The sequence below is a fragment of the Python bivittatus genome, unplaced genomic scaffold (genome assembly GCF_059951505.1).
Source record: "Python bivittatus isolate LINGU-HERP-01145 unplaced genomic scaffold, Pbiv_v1 ctg000210_np1212, whole genome shotgun sequence".
In the NCBI taxonomy this organism is placed as follows: Eukaryota; Metazoa; Chordata; class Lepidosauria; order Squamata; family Pythonidae; genus Python; species Python bivittatus.
Window position 1 is genome coordinate 9,400,253 of NW_028277053.1, and position 14,490 is coordinate 9,414,742.

The following is a 14,490-nucleotide window of genomic DNA, read 5'->3' on the forward strand; positions in this document are numbered from 1 at the left end:
GGTCGAGAAACACCCCCCGCGGGTCTCCCCCGCTCCCAGCCCAGAATGGTTGGCTCCGTTTGGGGGCAGGCAGCCAATCGGAGGGCTCGTTGGAAGAGGGACGACTGGGGAGACTTTGCAAACGCCGGCTTGATTGGAAGAGAGGGAAGGCCGGGTTTAAGCCTCGGGGCGCGGCTCCACCGACGCGGCTCGCCAAGACCAAACCACTGCACGGGGGGTCTCCTGTCGGCCAATCCGAGGTGGATCGTTGGAGGGCGGGCGGGGCTTAGGAACAGACTGCAAGGCGGCTCTTTCAACTTGCTTCGCCTGCGGAAAGGGGGGGGGGAGAGAGCCGGCGGGGTCTCATTCCTCGCCTTTCTTTTCCTAACCTGGGCTCCCACAGCAGGCTTAACGTGCATCTTGAGTTTCTCCCTATTTTTTTTCTGGGTTCACACGACAGCCTTAACTTGCTCGGTGGCCGTCCCTCCTTTTTCCGGATTCGCACAACGCGCGAAGCCTCGAGGAAACTAACCAAGGTTAACCCTAACCGAAGTCAGCACGTGGAGCGTGCGCACCCAGCAGGTCTTCAGAGGGCGTCGTTAAGCGGGTGGTGCAAATGCGCGCCCTGCCGGAAGCCCGAGTTTATCAGGCGCGGCGGAAGGGAGCGTGCCTGCGCGCTAAGCCTGGATCGCTGTAAACGCAAGACGCGCAAGCCAAGCGGCAAGGACGCAGCCGGCAGCGGAGTCTCCTTGGGGCGAAAGCTTCGTTCTCCACGAGGTTGACGGAGGTCAGCCCCGGGACGTGGAGAGAGGCAGACCGGGGATCCATCGCGTGTCTCGAAGAACACAAATAGGGGTTAACGGTGTCGCCTGGGCAGCAACGCTGGCTCGGGTTGCGCCGATTTTACTGTTCTGTCCTATCTTCCGCTGTCTGTAATCGTAGCTGCCTTGACGCGGACAGGGTGGCAGGCATCGCATGCAATTCTGCAACAGAATTCTGCAACATTATATATATATATGTATGTATGTATGTATGTATAAAATTCTGCAACAGAATAAAAAACACGTGCGCGTCTTATTCGCGTAAGAAATAGTCTTAGGGCCTTTATTCTTTAAGCTTTAAAGTTACAGCGCTTTCTGTTCTGGAAGCTGGGAATTCATGAGCCGTCGAAAACGAAACCTGCCTGTTTCACTCTGTCCCGGGACGTGGGACGGGTCGGTGCGTCCCGCTATCCCGTGTTTCAAATGATGACACATTTGCACATCTGCGCTTCCAGCCAAGGTTTGCAAGAGGGGCCGAATTTGGGAATTTTTGCAGCCCGGCTGGAAGGCGGGAGAGGCGTTTCTGCCGGCTTCAAAATCCCCCCGGAGCAGAGCCGCCTTTACCGCTGCAGGGCTGGGCGCGGGGCCATCTCTGCCCTCGCCCGCCGGCCTGGTGGCGCCTTCGGGGCGCCCCGGCTGAGCGCCGCGCCTGCCCGGCCTGGTCCCTCCTTTCGCGCCTAGCCGCAGCCCGGCACCCAGCGCCCCAGGCGCCGGAGCAGCAGCCCAGCTCCGAAGGTCCGCTTCGGCTTCGGCTCCCGCCGGAGTTGCGCACTTCTGCCCAGACGCTCGGAGGCTGGTGGCGCCCGCAGCGGCATCGCGGGCAGGCGAGCGAGCGAGCGGGCGGCCCTTCAGGGCGAGGAGGAAAGGGAAAGCCCTGCCTTGCCGCGTCCCTATTTAAGCACCCCCCGTTAATGTTGCTCCAGAGCAGTGTTTCTCAACGTTGGCAACTTTAAGATGCGTGGACTTCAACTCCCAGAATTCCCCAGCCAGCTGCTGGCTGGGGAATTCTGGGAATTGAAGTCCACGCATCTTAAAGTTGCCAACGTTGAGAAACACTGGGTTAGAGGATGCATCAGGAGTTTAGAGCTACAATTTCTATAGTTTGGGGTTAATAATGGCAACTTTTTATTCTCTATCTTACAGCTAGGATTGTTGTGTTGGCTGACTGCCTCTAAGCCTTTTAACTTGTATCCTTTTCTCTTTGGCTAACTTTTGCCCGCCTATCTTTTACCTGGTATTTGGGTACATTGTTTTTATAGTCGTCGTCTTAATATTAATTTCAACTCTGGCCGTTCTTCAGCCAGGTTCTTGTGGCTGCAACAGTTTCAATGTATTCTTATGTTCTCTGACGCAGATCTTTTGGGGGTGTGTGTGTGTGTGTGTGTTCCTACAAGTGTTGACTCCTGGCGACTGCCTGGACAAGTCCCTGCGGTTTTCTTGGCAAGATTTCAGAAGTGCTTTGCCCTGCCTCCTCCTTCCCGGGGCCGAGAGAGAGGGACCTGCCCAAGGTCACCCAGCTGGCTTTGTGACTTAGGTGGGAGTAATGCTCACGGTTTCTAGCCTGGCGCCTTAACCACTGGACCAAACTGGCTCACTCTGCAGATCTAGGGCTGGAACAAAGACCTGATAAGATAACTTTAAGCCAATTCTCTCTCAAACCAATTATGGAGTGCTTTACCTGAACTTAATTTCCCCCGATATTTCCCGGTAATACTCCAGATATTTTCCTTCTGATCTTCCAGCCTAAACACCAGGTGTTGTTTCCCAAAGGTGCAGAAAGCTGCTTCTCCGTGTGTCTTTCCCAGCCACACTCTGCCTGCCATCTGTTAATTGACAGCTGCTTCTCTTTGCTTTGTTCTTCCTTCCGCTGATGGATTCCTTCCCAGTGCGCTCTTATGCTCATTCCAAGGCATGGCTGGAGCAGACCTCAGAGCATGGCTTCTTTAGGAGGGCATTTCATCCCAGATGTATACAGATTAGAATGTGGTGTCGCTCTGCTTTCTTAAGCATACGGTATGGTAAAGCCCCACTGAAGCCCCACAGAGATTGATTTCTGAGGAAACACGTAGGACCTTGCGGTAACACGAAAAAAGGTGGGTGTGATATTTTCTAGAATACTTTCATCTTTGGTGGCCAGGGTAATCCCGCCTCCGTGCTTCCTGACAGACTCCTGGTTTTTCCTGGTTAGAAGAATGCTTTTATTGCAAGAAGTCCCAAGAAGCTGGCGTGATGTCAAGCAAGTCTTAGCACCCAGCAGCGTCTTTGTTTTCAAAGAATGCTTCTGGGCTCCCAATGGACCTTTGTTAGAAAATGTGCTTTCTTCAAAGTGTGCCTCTTCCTGCTGACCAGCAGAAGGCAAGGATGTCTGACAGCATTGCGATACACCAGCATAGTGATACACCAGGGCTTGGTAGCCGATGAGATCCCTCAGAGTAACCATTTTGTGAGAGCCCATAACTGGACTCCCCAGGTTAGACTACGTTATTCTCATTTGGAGTTGGATGGAAGGGGAAGTTCCTGAGAGATGGGACAACTGAAGCGGAGGAGATGTTTGGTTCTTTCTTAGTAAAGAAAGGTGCTCTGATGGAATTAAATTCATAATGCAAATATGTAAACCTTTTAGGCAAAACTTCTAGCTGAACCTCACAACAGAAGTGAGATCCAGATATTCTGAATTACTATGTATTCTTTTCAAGCCATAACACGGAATTCTGGCCACACTCGATCCTTAGTATTTTCTCTATGCATACAAATACTTGCTTATAGTGAATATGTATGACTGACAGAGGCCTTACCTTTTAAGGCAACTTGCCAAGGTAAATCTCAATGTACTGACAGAAATTTGCATAGGTATTTAGCTATTTAGAATTTTTAAATAAGAACCTTAATTGTATTTCAAGAGTACATTGTTGTTTTCCCTACTTAGGTATCTTATTAAAACTCAAAAGTAAGTATTTAAATTAGATGTTTAGTTTGTTTATAATACATCTCTTAGGTTGTTTTAAAAATATTGTGTCTTGCAATTCTGTTTACTATATTAATCAAAATTCAATGGAGACTGTCAGAATCAGTGTATAGAAAAGGAAGGGAAAAAATCATATTTCAATTTTCCTGCATGCCTGTTGGTTATTTATCCTCTGGCTTAATTACTGCATATTAAGGCCATGTTGAGATGGCTTTCTAGATATCTTGGTGTGTCAGACCCCCACCCAAGTTAACACCCTAAAAAAAAATTCCAAAATCCAAATTAGGACACTTAAACCTATTCTACCATAATATATAAATGTCTGTACTTTCAAACACTTTGAAATCAGCAACATAGTAAAGAAGAGAAAAATGGAGGGACCTGGGTCTAAGATGAACTCTGGTGAAATAAGCATGCATGCCTTGTCTTGTCAAGAGAAGCTCACACGCCTTAGCTTTTGAACATCCTGTGCGTTCATTCATAGATTGCACACTTATCACCAGCAATTAAATAAATAAATAAGTAAATTAAATAAGTAATTAAACCAGTAATAAAATCGCCACCCAGAGTCACTTGTCCGAGATGGGCAGCTATAGAAATTTAATAAATAAACAAATAAGGATTGACAGTGGAGGATAGATTGCACATTAATTCATCAAGTGTTGAATGTACATGCATGTGCTTGCCAGGATTAATTTGGAAATGAATGGACTTGCTCAGCTTTTTCATCTTTTTCAGTTCTTTTTCATCTTTTTCAACTATAAACTATTGCTTATAACCATGATGAACCAAAGAACCAAACCAGTCTCATTATGGTTTAGCATGATGTATAAACCAGCTCTTGCGCCCAATGGAATTTAATCCAGCTTCTGAGTTTAATATGCCCTTCTGCAAAAAATATTAGGAAATGGAAGAAGGAATACTCAAGTGACAAATTGGGGCTCTGATGGCTCAAGTCGCTTGAATTTGTAGTTGGGAACAAGGAAATAAGCAAAGTCATGACTCAAGAAACGTGTGCATTGCCAAATTAAAGATAAAAAATTTGTGTGATTACAGATAAAGGTTTACTAAAGACTGATGCTGTACATTCATATATTTCTTTAGTTTTTGTGAAAAGTGGCTAAATATTGTGACCAGAACATTGCTGCTCTTCCTTTTTCATGACAGACTGAGTTTATTTGGGGAATCCTACAGCCACACGCTCGTCTTGCTGGTTCTCATAAATACATATGAGTCTCTAATTCCTATTGCTGGATAAAGTATTATCTGAGGGACCGCCTCTCCCCAATTACTTCTATTTGTTCCATCAGGTCTGGCAGGAGAGGCACGTTGCAGGTCACGTCTGTGAAGGAGTTCCATTAACCTACGGGATGAGCCTTTTCTGCCATGGCACCCACTCTTTGCAACATCATCCACCCTGAGGTGAGGTTAGCCCCAACCCTAGTGACCTTCCAAGAAATCCCTCAAAGCATGTTCTTTTCAACACGCTTGAGGATCCCTGGTAACAGGGAGCCCACACGCTGGTTGTATCATGTGTGAGACTCTGATGCATTCCCTCTTGTAATCTTGTTTCTGTTTAATGGTTTTTGAATGGTTTTTGAAGCATGTTTTAATTGTTGGCTTTATCGTACGTTCGCCCAGAGCCACATTTGTGAGGTGGGTGGCCATATAAATAAATAAATACACACCCACATACTTTCATGCATACATACAGTACATACAAAAATTGTTACAAGACCAGATGTAGAACAAAGCCCATTTTGGAGTAGTTTGTGGCAGTGATAGGTGCAAAGGAGAAGTAACTTCTACCATCATTGGGGTTATCTGAATCACTGCCACTGGAAACATTTTGTTGATAAAATCACTTGTATCTAATTAGAATTGCTTGGTATATTTGATATAGTGCAATGAGGAGATGTCGGTAGACAGCTAGTTGGTTTCAATTCCCTGGTTCCTTCTAGTTCTTCCATCTCAAAGCTTTGACAACATACTCAGGTAAGGACATCTTTCAGAAAATTGCATAATCCTTCCTGGTTGATAACATTTAATGGAAGAGAATAGATTGGCTAGCACTAAAGAAGGCTTCCTCTGCTGGGATCCCCCAGAGGTGCTGGGGTTCCAAACATCTGGAGGATGCCAGTTTGAAAAGGTTACGCTGGAGAGTGATGCCTCATTGTGAGAAGGGTGAACAAAGCAAACAAGGGCGCTGAGTCACCACAACCAGTGTTTAGAGGGTACCACTTTTATTTAGCATTTCTCCACTTTTCCTTTCCTTTTCTTGTAGCCAACAAATGCCAGCTGCTGGGCTCCTCTCTGTTGTGTCCAACAGTTGGTCCTGTTATGCTGCTGCCACACCTTTTCTCTATTGCACTACTGCAGCCTTGTGCAAAATGGGCAAAGCTAGGGCTACCAGCTGAAATGCTCTACCACCACTTGTGGAAATCCAACAGACAACCAAGTTTCCAAGTTCATCTTTATTATAGCCGAAGGCCAACCGTATTAACCATATTAACTCTTCACAAAGAGCATACAACTCCTGACCACTAGTTCATACGTTCCTATTAAACATTTTAAGATATACTTGACTAATACGCCCTGAACAATGACAGCTTGAGTAGTTGTTACCTCTTTTCTAACGTTGCAATGAAGATCAATTCAGCAGTGGCAGCTCTTCAAGGAAACCACAACAGAACAGGGGAAGATGAAGGCAAAGTCATGAAAACAAGGCAGAAGAAGACATTGTGAAGGCTGTTGCTTCCGTTGTGATTGGGTGCAAGTGGGAAAGCTGCCTATCCTTGTATGTTTTATGGGTGCACCTCCTAAGAGTAGTGCACGATACACTGTACGCCTATGCACTCTGCCACAAATTATGCTCTCCCAATTGGGGGTTTATATACTGCTAGTTTTATTGGAGTAACTGTTTAAGATGGTGTAATTGAAGAGTTTGCTTGATTCACTTGAAGCAATATATTTTATAATTATCATTGAATATAAAGCAAAGTTCATATATTGAGTCGTTAGAGGTACTTTTAATGTGTGCTCCGGTCTAGTGGAGGGAGACTCAACAAAATGGAGATTCTTTACGTTTTACTATTTTAAAACTTTGTAATTTCCTAAAAATGACTTAGGCAATGTGATGTATGTAAACAGCAGAGAAAGTTTCTGCTCATTGAATAGTTTAAATTCTTACGAGAAATTCCAAGGTATTTCTCTTTATGGGAAATAATGAATACATTAATTTAATTTAATTGTTAATAATTAAACAAATTAATCTGATGTATTAACTGGGCCAGAATTGGGGGGGGAGGGGTCTGTTTCCAACATAGAACATTTTCCAAGTTCAAAATTTTCCAGTTCAGACAGGTTTGGCAGTTTCAGAGTTGTGTCATGTTTTTCAGGTGGTGGTTCTAAAAATTGAGATACTAAAATTACACAGCAGTTAGACATGATTTCATTGCCTATTTTCAACATTCCTGTGGAAATAAATTTTCTCCAAACATCAAAGCTTCTCTGAAGGAACTGTTAAGATCTTGTAAATTGGGCTAGATTTTTTTCCCCACGTAAATAGCTTGTGCAAGCTATGGATATTGAGTTGAATAGGATAACTGAAATGATATTCCTTTGCATAAGAAACCTTTCTGCTTCCATTTTTTCCCCAGAAAATCCACATCGCTGTTATCAAGCAATTTATTTGCCAAGAGTTACTCATGATACATTTCAAATAAGTTACATAGATGTGTTTGAAGATGAATTACATTCATAGAAACCAGCACAATAGATCAGTGGAAAACATTCCTTTAATGAAGAATCAAACCATTTTGAACTTGGGAAAAAAGAAAGATACAGGTAAAGTTATAATTAGAAAAGTGCATTCTATTTCCAGGAAATTTGCAATCTATAATACATGATTAAACCATGATTATAATACATGGTTCTATTTTGTAGATTTTTAAAGACTTTGAAAAGTCATATTGAAAGAGACGTACACCAGAGGGAGCTACAGGCTCCCAAAAGTCAGAACAGCTCTTTAAAAACAAAACATTCTGCTTTACTTCAGTATCAATCTGTACAAAATTGTCTCACCTTCGAGTAGACAGAGTGGTCACGCTCTGGTTTGTTTCAAATAAAGGCTTGTTGGAAAAGCCATTATGGGGTTTACAAATCATGCTGTGCCATTAACCATGATTTAAGAAGCAGAACGGCTAAATTTGCACTAAGCCACAGTCAAGCAAGTGGCATTATAGCTAGTGCAGAGCTGCATTGCTCCAAACTGTGATTTTTAATGATTTAATTTAATTTTTAACCCGAGGACCTCGCCATGTATTTAATAATCCAGGTTTGTTATTATGGGAAAAATAGGAAGGGGGACCACCATATACACTGCATTGAGTTCCTGAATAAATGCAAGCTATAAATATAATAAATATTAATTGTATTCTGTCCTGATTTTAGCCACATACTTACCTTGGCCACACCATCCATCATGTGGTACCGTATGTGGCTTTGTCCCTGTAGCGGTTGACTGAGAGGGGCAGGGGCGTGCTGGTACCCTGGTTCTTGGGAAAGGACTGAGAGCTGGAAGGGGGGATTGGTTGGAGATATCAAGCCCTCCTTCCCCAAACAAGGTCTGCTGTCCACCTCCAATTGCCTGTCATGACCATGTTCTCATTTCCTCAGATCACCTCCCCCATCTTGCCCTGTGACACCAACCTGACCAGGGAAGTTCTCCGCCATCTAGCACCCAAACATAATCAGCCAGATGACTTTTGAGCTAGCACCACTTCAACCCATTCTACTCATCTATCCATGACTGATGGGACGTCACAAGCAATAACAGGAACCCTCACCCAGGGTATGGCCTTCCAGGAACCCACTCAAATGCCATTCCTGAAGATGGCCTCTCAGTGTTCTTCGGCAAGCACAAGGGAGCCATCACTGGTGGAATCCAAAAAACCTTGCTGGCCCAAACCACGCTCTCACAAACCCATAAAAGCTCCATGCAGCATGGAGTCAGTCTGCTTCAAAACAACTTCCAGAATAGTCTCGGTGTTGATATAATGGGATGCAAGAATAACCTTGAGGAACAGGAGGAAGAGCTGCAGCCAAGGCAATGGTCAGAGAAGAGAAATCTGAGCCCAATGGAGGAATGGAAGCTGAGAAAGTGGCTCATACTGGACTCTCCCAAGTTCTCCTTAGGATGAAGGCAGGGAGTGTGGGAGGCACATTCAGACCTACAAGATCCAGTTACTGAAAGTAGTTTTAGTATTCATGGCTTTGGTGTTCAAATCTGGTCTACCTTAAAGGGCTGGCAGGCAAGAGCTTCACAGAGTGGAGAATTCACACCCCAAAGTATGTCAAAATTACTGCTTTCCCCCAGCATACCACATTGTGCTGGGTGATTACAGATGCTGTAATATCACAACTTCTATAATACAATTCATGCCCCAGTAGTATTACAGACCATTAATAATTGCTTGATTAAAGTAACTTCCACATCTACAAATTGCAGAAATCTAGTAGATTGGAAGATGTCTTGTTGGGTGCATTTTGGCTCTTTTGGGATGAGGTTAGCTTTAATCCGCAGTTGTATATTCATGTATTAACTGACATTTCTTAACAAATGTTATTCATTTATTAGCATTTATGCATTTTAGCAGAATTGGGCAGCATTTGTTTTAGACACCCCCACCAGGACAAGTAATTGTAATCCTATACAAAGATGTTTGTTGCTGACCAAAACACTTATCTATGTTTCGTTTCAATTATTACTTTAGAAAAATGGGAAGTACAGTGGTACCTCTACTTACGAACTTAATCCGTTCCGTGACTCTGATCGCAAGTCGAGTTGGTCGCAAGTCGAGGTAAATTTTCCCATAAGGTTCAATGTAAATACGGTTAATCCGTTCTGCCCTCCGAATTTGGTCGCACCCCGAAGCAAATTTTCCCATAAAGTTCAATGTAGTTACTGTTAATCCGTTCTGGCATCCAGGGACCACGCGTCAAGGGCGGAAAAGCGCCCGCGCACCACGCGGCGGGGTGGCAAAACACCCGCGCGCCACACATCAGGGGCGGAAAAGCACCTGCATGCTGCACGGCGGGGCAGCAAAACACCCACGTGCCGTGCGTTGGGCGGAAAAGTGCCCCCGTGCCGCATGCCGGGGCGGCAAAACATCCACGCGCTGCACGGCAGGGCGGAAAAACGCCCACAGACCACATGTCAGGGGCGGGAAAATGGCCGCAGACCACGTGTCAGGACGGAAAAATGGCCGCAGACCACGTGTCAGGGCGGAAAAATGGCTGTACCTCAAGGCGGAGTTCGCACATCGAAGTAAATTTTTGGGGCCGGAGCTGGTCGTATCTCGAAAATTTTGTAAGTAGGGGCGTTCGTAAGTAGAGGTACCACTGTAATTGGTTAACCAAGCTGTAAAATTGTATTTTAAAATGACTTTGAGACCACAGTATCTGTTTACCTTATTTATTTTATGTATTAGGGCAATATCCTTGCACTTCTATCAACTCTGCTTCCTGAGGATTGTGAAGCATAATGGAACTGGAGGGACGCCAACGTAGGTGGAATTTATGGCAAACTTTGGTACAGTGGAACCTCGGTTTACGAACTTAATTCGTTCCGTGACTCTGGTTGCACCCCGAATTGGTCACAACCCGAAGGAAATTTCCCCATAAGGTTCAATGTAATTACTGTTAATCCGTTCTGGCGTGGAGGACAGGGAGGCAGCTATTGCTTGGAGGGAGAGTCCCCCTCCCTACGACCACAGGGGCAGAAAAATGGCCGGGGACCATGTGTCAGGGGCGGAAAAATGGCCACGGATCACGTGTCAGGGGCGGGAAAATGGCCGTGGACCACGTGTTGGGCAGAAAATGGCCGCAGACCACGTGTCAGGGGCGGAAAAATGGCTGCGGACCACGTGTCAGGGGTGGAAAATGGCCGCAGACGTGTCAGGGGCGGAAAAATGGCCGCGGACTGTGTCACGGGAGGGGAAATGGCCACGTATCCTGTTCGTACCCCGAGGCAGAGTTTGCAAACCGAGGCAAATTTTTGCGGCTGGAGCTGGTCGTAACCCGAAAAGTTCGTTAACAGAGGCGTTCGTAACCCAAGGTACCACTGTACTATGTTAGAGCATGGTTTATAAGGGTGCAGGTTTCTCACCAAATACATTTTGAAAACTGGTCTTAAATTTGTATGCTCTCTCCTCCTTCCTCCTCTTATGATTTCAGATGCCCTTTTTGCCTTCATGGTTGGAACAAACTCAGTTTGGTTGGACTAGGAATAAGCTACTAAGACAGGAGCCAATGTTTTCCACGCTTAAGAGAACTGTTATGTCAACGTATCTCAGCTTGAAGAGACTGGCAAAGTACCTATTGACTCAGAAGAGTGGGAGGAAAAAGTTTAAAATTTAATCTCTGGGACAGATATAGGGGTAGAAGTAGAGACAGGGGCTTTGATTGCTAGGAACTACAATGTGTGAATCGCCTGTTTCAGTCTGCAGTAGAGTAACTAATTCGCCAAGGAGTCTCTGAGCTTTTGGCAGAATAAGCCAAGTCCTTCATCAGGAGTTCAAAATTTGGAGAGCTGTGCCAGATGTGTAGCCTGAAAAATACCATATGATTTGTTATAAGAGTAAGAGGTGAAACTGAAAGCCATGGCGGGGGGTGGGGGGAATGAACATGAGTTCATTTTCAGACCTATCCATTCACAATTCAGAAGGCCATTGTACATTTAGGGTCTAGTCTGCCACAGCCTTTGAAAAAGTTATTCAGGCCTTGCTTTGGATTTTTAGATACCAGATGTTAAGAGATGCAAATCGGGTCCACATTAATAGAGTGAAATCATAGAATTACTCCATAAACATCTCCCCCTTTTGTTACTTGTATACTTTAGTAAATCAATCAACCAATCGATCAATTTTATTTCGGTCACAGACCAGCATAGAACTAATAACGTAACAATTACTCTAAAATAGAAATAAAAATAAAAAATCATCTTGACAGAATAAAAGAAGGTAAAGTTAAAATTATCAACGTAAAACTACAGAGTACAGCAGGCTGCTTTGAAGTCGGGTTCTGTATGTTTATGTTCCTTGCAGGTAATTATTCTTAGCTCTCTTGCTCAATAATCTGGAAACTGTATCCGTAAGCGGTTTGGATGCAACCAGAGGGCTGAGTACCTCCGCTGATCACCGTTAGATCATGGAGCCACATGTCTAACTGCTTTCAGAAAACAAAAGCAGCTGCGTTTTAGCTGTCCTCATTCCGTTGACCCAAAAGCTTCAATAGCAAACAAGTATTGAGGATTTCAAGATGGAATATTGGGGGGGGGGGGGGACAGGCAAATTTGCAATACTTTTGCTATGTTTAGAAACGAAATAATCACAGAGTAAATTAGTTTCCATGGTAACTGATTTGTTTTCCTAATTTGGCAAGACGCTGAATAGATGGAAGTGTAATGGGAATTATAAGAATTTTAATTATGTTGTTCAATAAGTGTTAACATATAGCATTCCTTGGTTTGTAAAAATATACTAATCGCTTGCGTTTGGAGAGCTGATGCTATAAATATGCTAAACAAGATATTGTGTTATTGATTTCCCAATATAAGCACAGCTATAAATATTTAATGAACATCAAGAAGAAGTCCTGCCAGGCATGTCAACTTCTATTTTCTTGACATTTTCATGGGATGTGTTAACTCCTCACTCCCAATACCATGTTGTTCAATCTTCTGATTAGGAAGACTCTCAGTTTTGGAATTAGGTAAAGCACAGAAAGCCAGCCTTACGAATTAGAGGAGGAAAAAAAATTAAAAATCATAAAATGATTAGCAAGTTTTTAAAAACCTTTTCATGTGTTCGTTAATGTAGAAAAAAAAGACTGCAATACACAATTTTATTCAGGAAATACACTCTGCTAGGATTGGAGCTCATAGGTCATTCATAGAAAAAAACATGAAATCCAGAAAGAATTCATGGTCCTCTGGATTGAAAGCCTTTCAAATTACTTGTGATTTGTTGTACTTTTTGAATATGTCTGTAGGCAATAAAATTAACATAAAATAGTTGATACTGGCTGCTGACAAATAGGCTTTCCAAAAACAAGTGAAACAAAAATTAGAGGAACATTCCTAAGATGCTTTGATGTTCTAAAATTGAATTCTAGTTTAATATAATGCATCTTTTAGAAAAATAAATTATAATTTTAACTATTTATTATATACTGCCTCAAATGATCCATTTTTTCTTCAGTTTTCTGACAGTGATTTCTTTCCTAATTTTTCAAATATCTTAAAGTATTTCTCATTCAGATCTGAATTTTTTCCCCTCTAATTTTGAGGGGGCTACTTGGCCAAATCATAGTTTCAGCCTCATTCTTTTGATATCCATTAGATGGTGCTGGTATGTCATACAACTCAAGACTTAGCTTTTAAGTTCCCCCTTATAAATTAAAAAAAAGGACAGCTAGAACTTTTAAATAACTTACAACTGATGACTTAATGTTCTCTAACATCTGATCCCTGTTTTCCAGATTTTCTTAAATTGCTTACTACTAGCTATCTGTCGGTGCACATAGACACAAACGTTCCCACTTTTTCTCTAAAGAAATAATTTACTCCAAACGCCTTACAAATGAAAAACAAACATTAAAAAATACTGATGAAATACTTTGTTTTGAACTATAGGGCTCATGAAAGTAAAAGTAAAAACACAGAGCTAAAGTTAAGAATCCTGCACTGAAAGAATCCTGAAGAGAGAGATAACAGCCTATAATTTGATTTAATTCATTTATTCGCTTTTGGTGTCGCCTGACTCTGGAATGGCCCTGGGTGGCTCACAATATAGCAAAATAGAATAAACATTAAATAGCACATACACAAGCAAGATGGAAAGCATCGACAAAGCACACCCCAGAAGGAGCTCCAGCCACCCTGATCCAAGCCCTGGGAGAACAGCCAAATCTTTGAGGCCTTCTGGAACACCCTAATGTCCTTTTCGTGTTGCTTTCATTTTTTACAGGACAACTTAGTCATTTGACTATTTGTAGAGGTGGGATGGGTGGGTGGGTAGGAGCATTAGGACTGATGGTTGAGACCCAAAATCTTATTGGGACTGGAGACAGATGGATCTTACCCTCATGACTTATGAGATAAGATGCACCCCATTTCAATCTGCCTTTCTTAACATCTGTCCTTAACACCCATGACCTTGCCATTCCTATCTGCACATCAAGGATTATAAACAAATCCAAGCAACCTCCGTTGCTCTCTTCCTGAAAGTGTTTTTTTTTTTTAATGTCTAGTTTACAGTAATTTGAGCTTTGCAGTCTTCTGCAGTAGGTTGTTAGTAAGCAAACCATATCAGGATCAGATTGTTCTTCCTGTATATCTGCAACTCAAACATGTTCAAGCATATTGGGATAACTGGTTCTTCTTTTTTTTTTTTTCCACTAAAATTTCCAGCCAAATGTGTATTAATTTTCAGAGGCAAACACAGAGCTGAGATCCCTTGATAATACTGTGTTAGGTTTGCAAAACAATTATCAAAATGGGGGTGGGGGTGGGATTGCGGTTGGAAGAAGTTGTATCCAATGTGATTTTGTTAATGGTGTTTTTGGCAGGAGAAGGGATGGCAAGAAAAAACATCCCTTCTATATGATACTCAATTAACCCAATCCAGAAACATTGCAGGGCTCTGTGTGTGTGTGTGTGTGTGT

The 14,490-nt window shown here is 43.2% G+C and overlaps 1 long non-coding RNA gene across 1 annotated transcript; it reads left to right on the forward strand.

The window, feature by feature from the left end:
• Positions 1-53: 53 nt before the first annotated feature.
• LOC112542035 (uncharacterized) lies at positions 54-12,907 on the forward strand. The gene is made up of 7 exons (XR_003085930.2): positions 54-239; positions 440-1,260; positions 1,944-2,893; positions 5,076-5,187; positions 7,425-7,611; positions 8,443-10,331; positions 11,002-12,907. It is a non-coding gene; the product is annotated as an uncharacterized LOC112542035 (long non-coding RNA).
• The last annotated feature ends 1,583 nt before the right edge of the window (positions 12,908-14,490 follow it).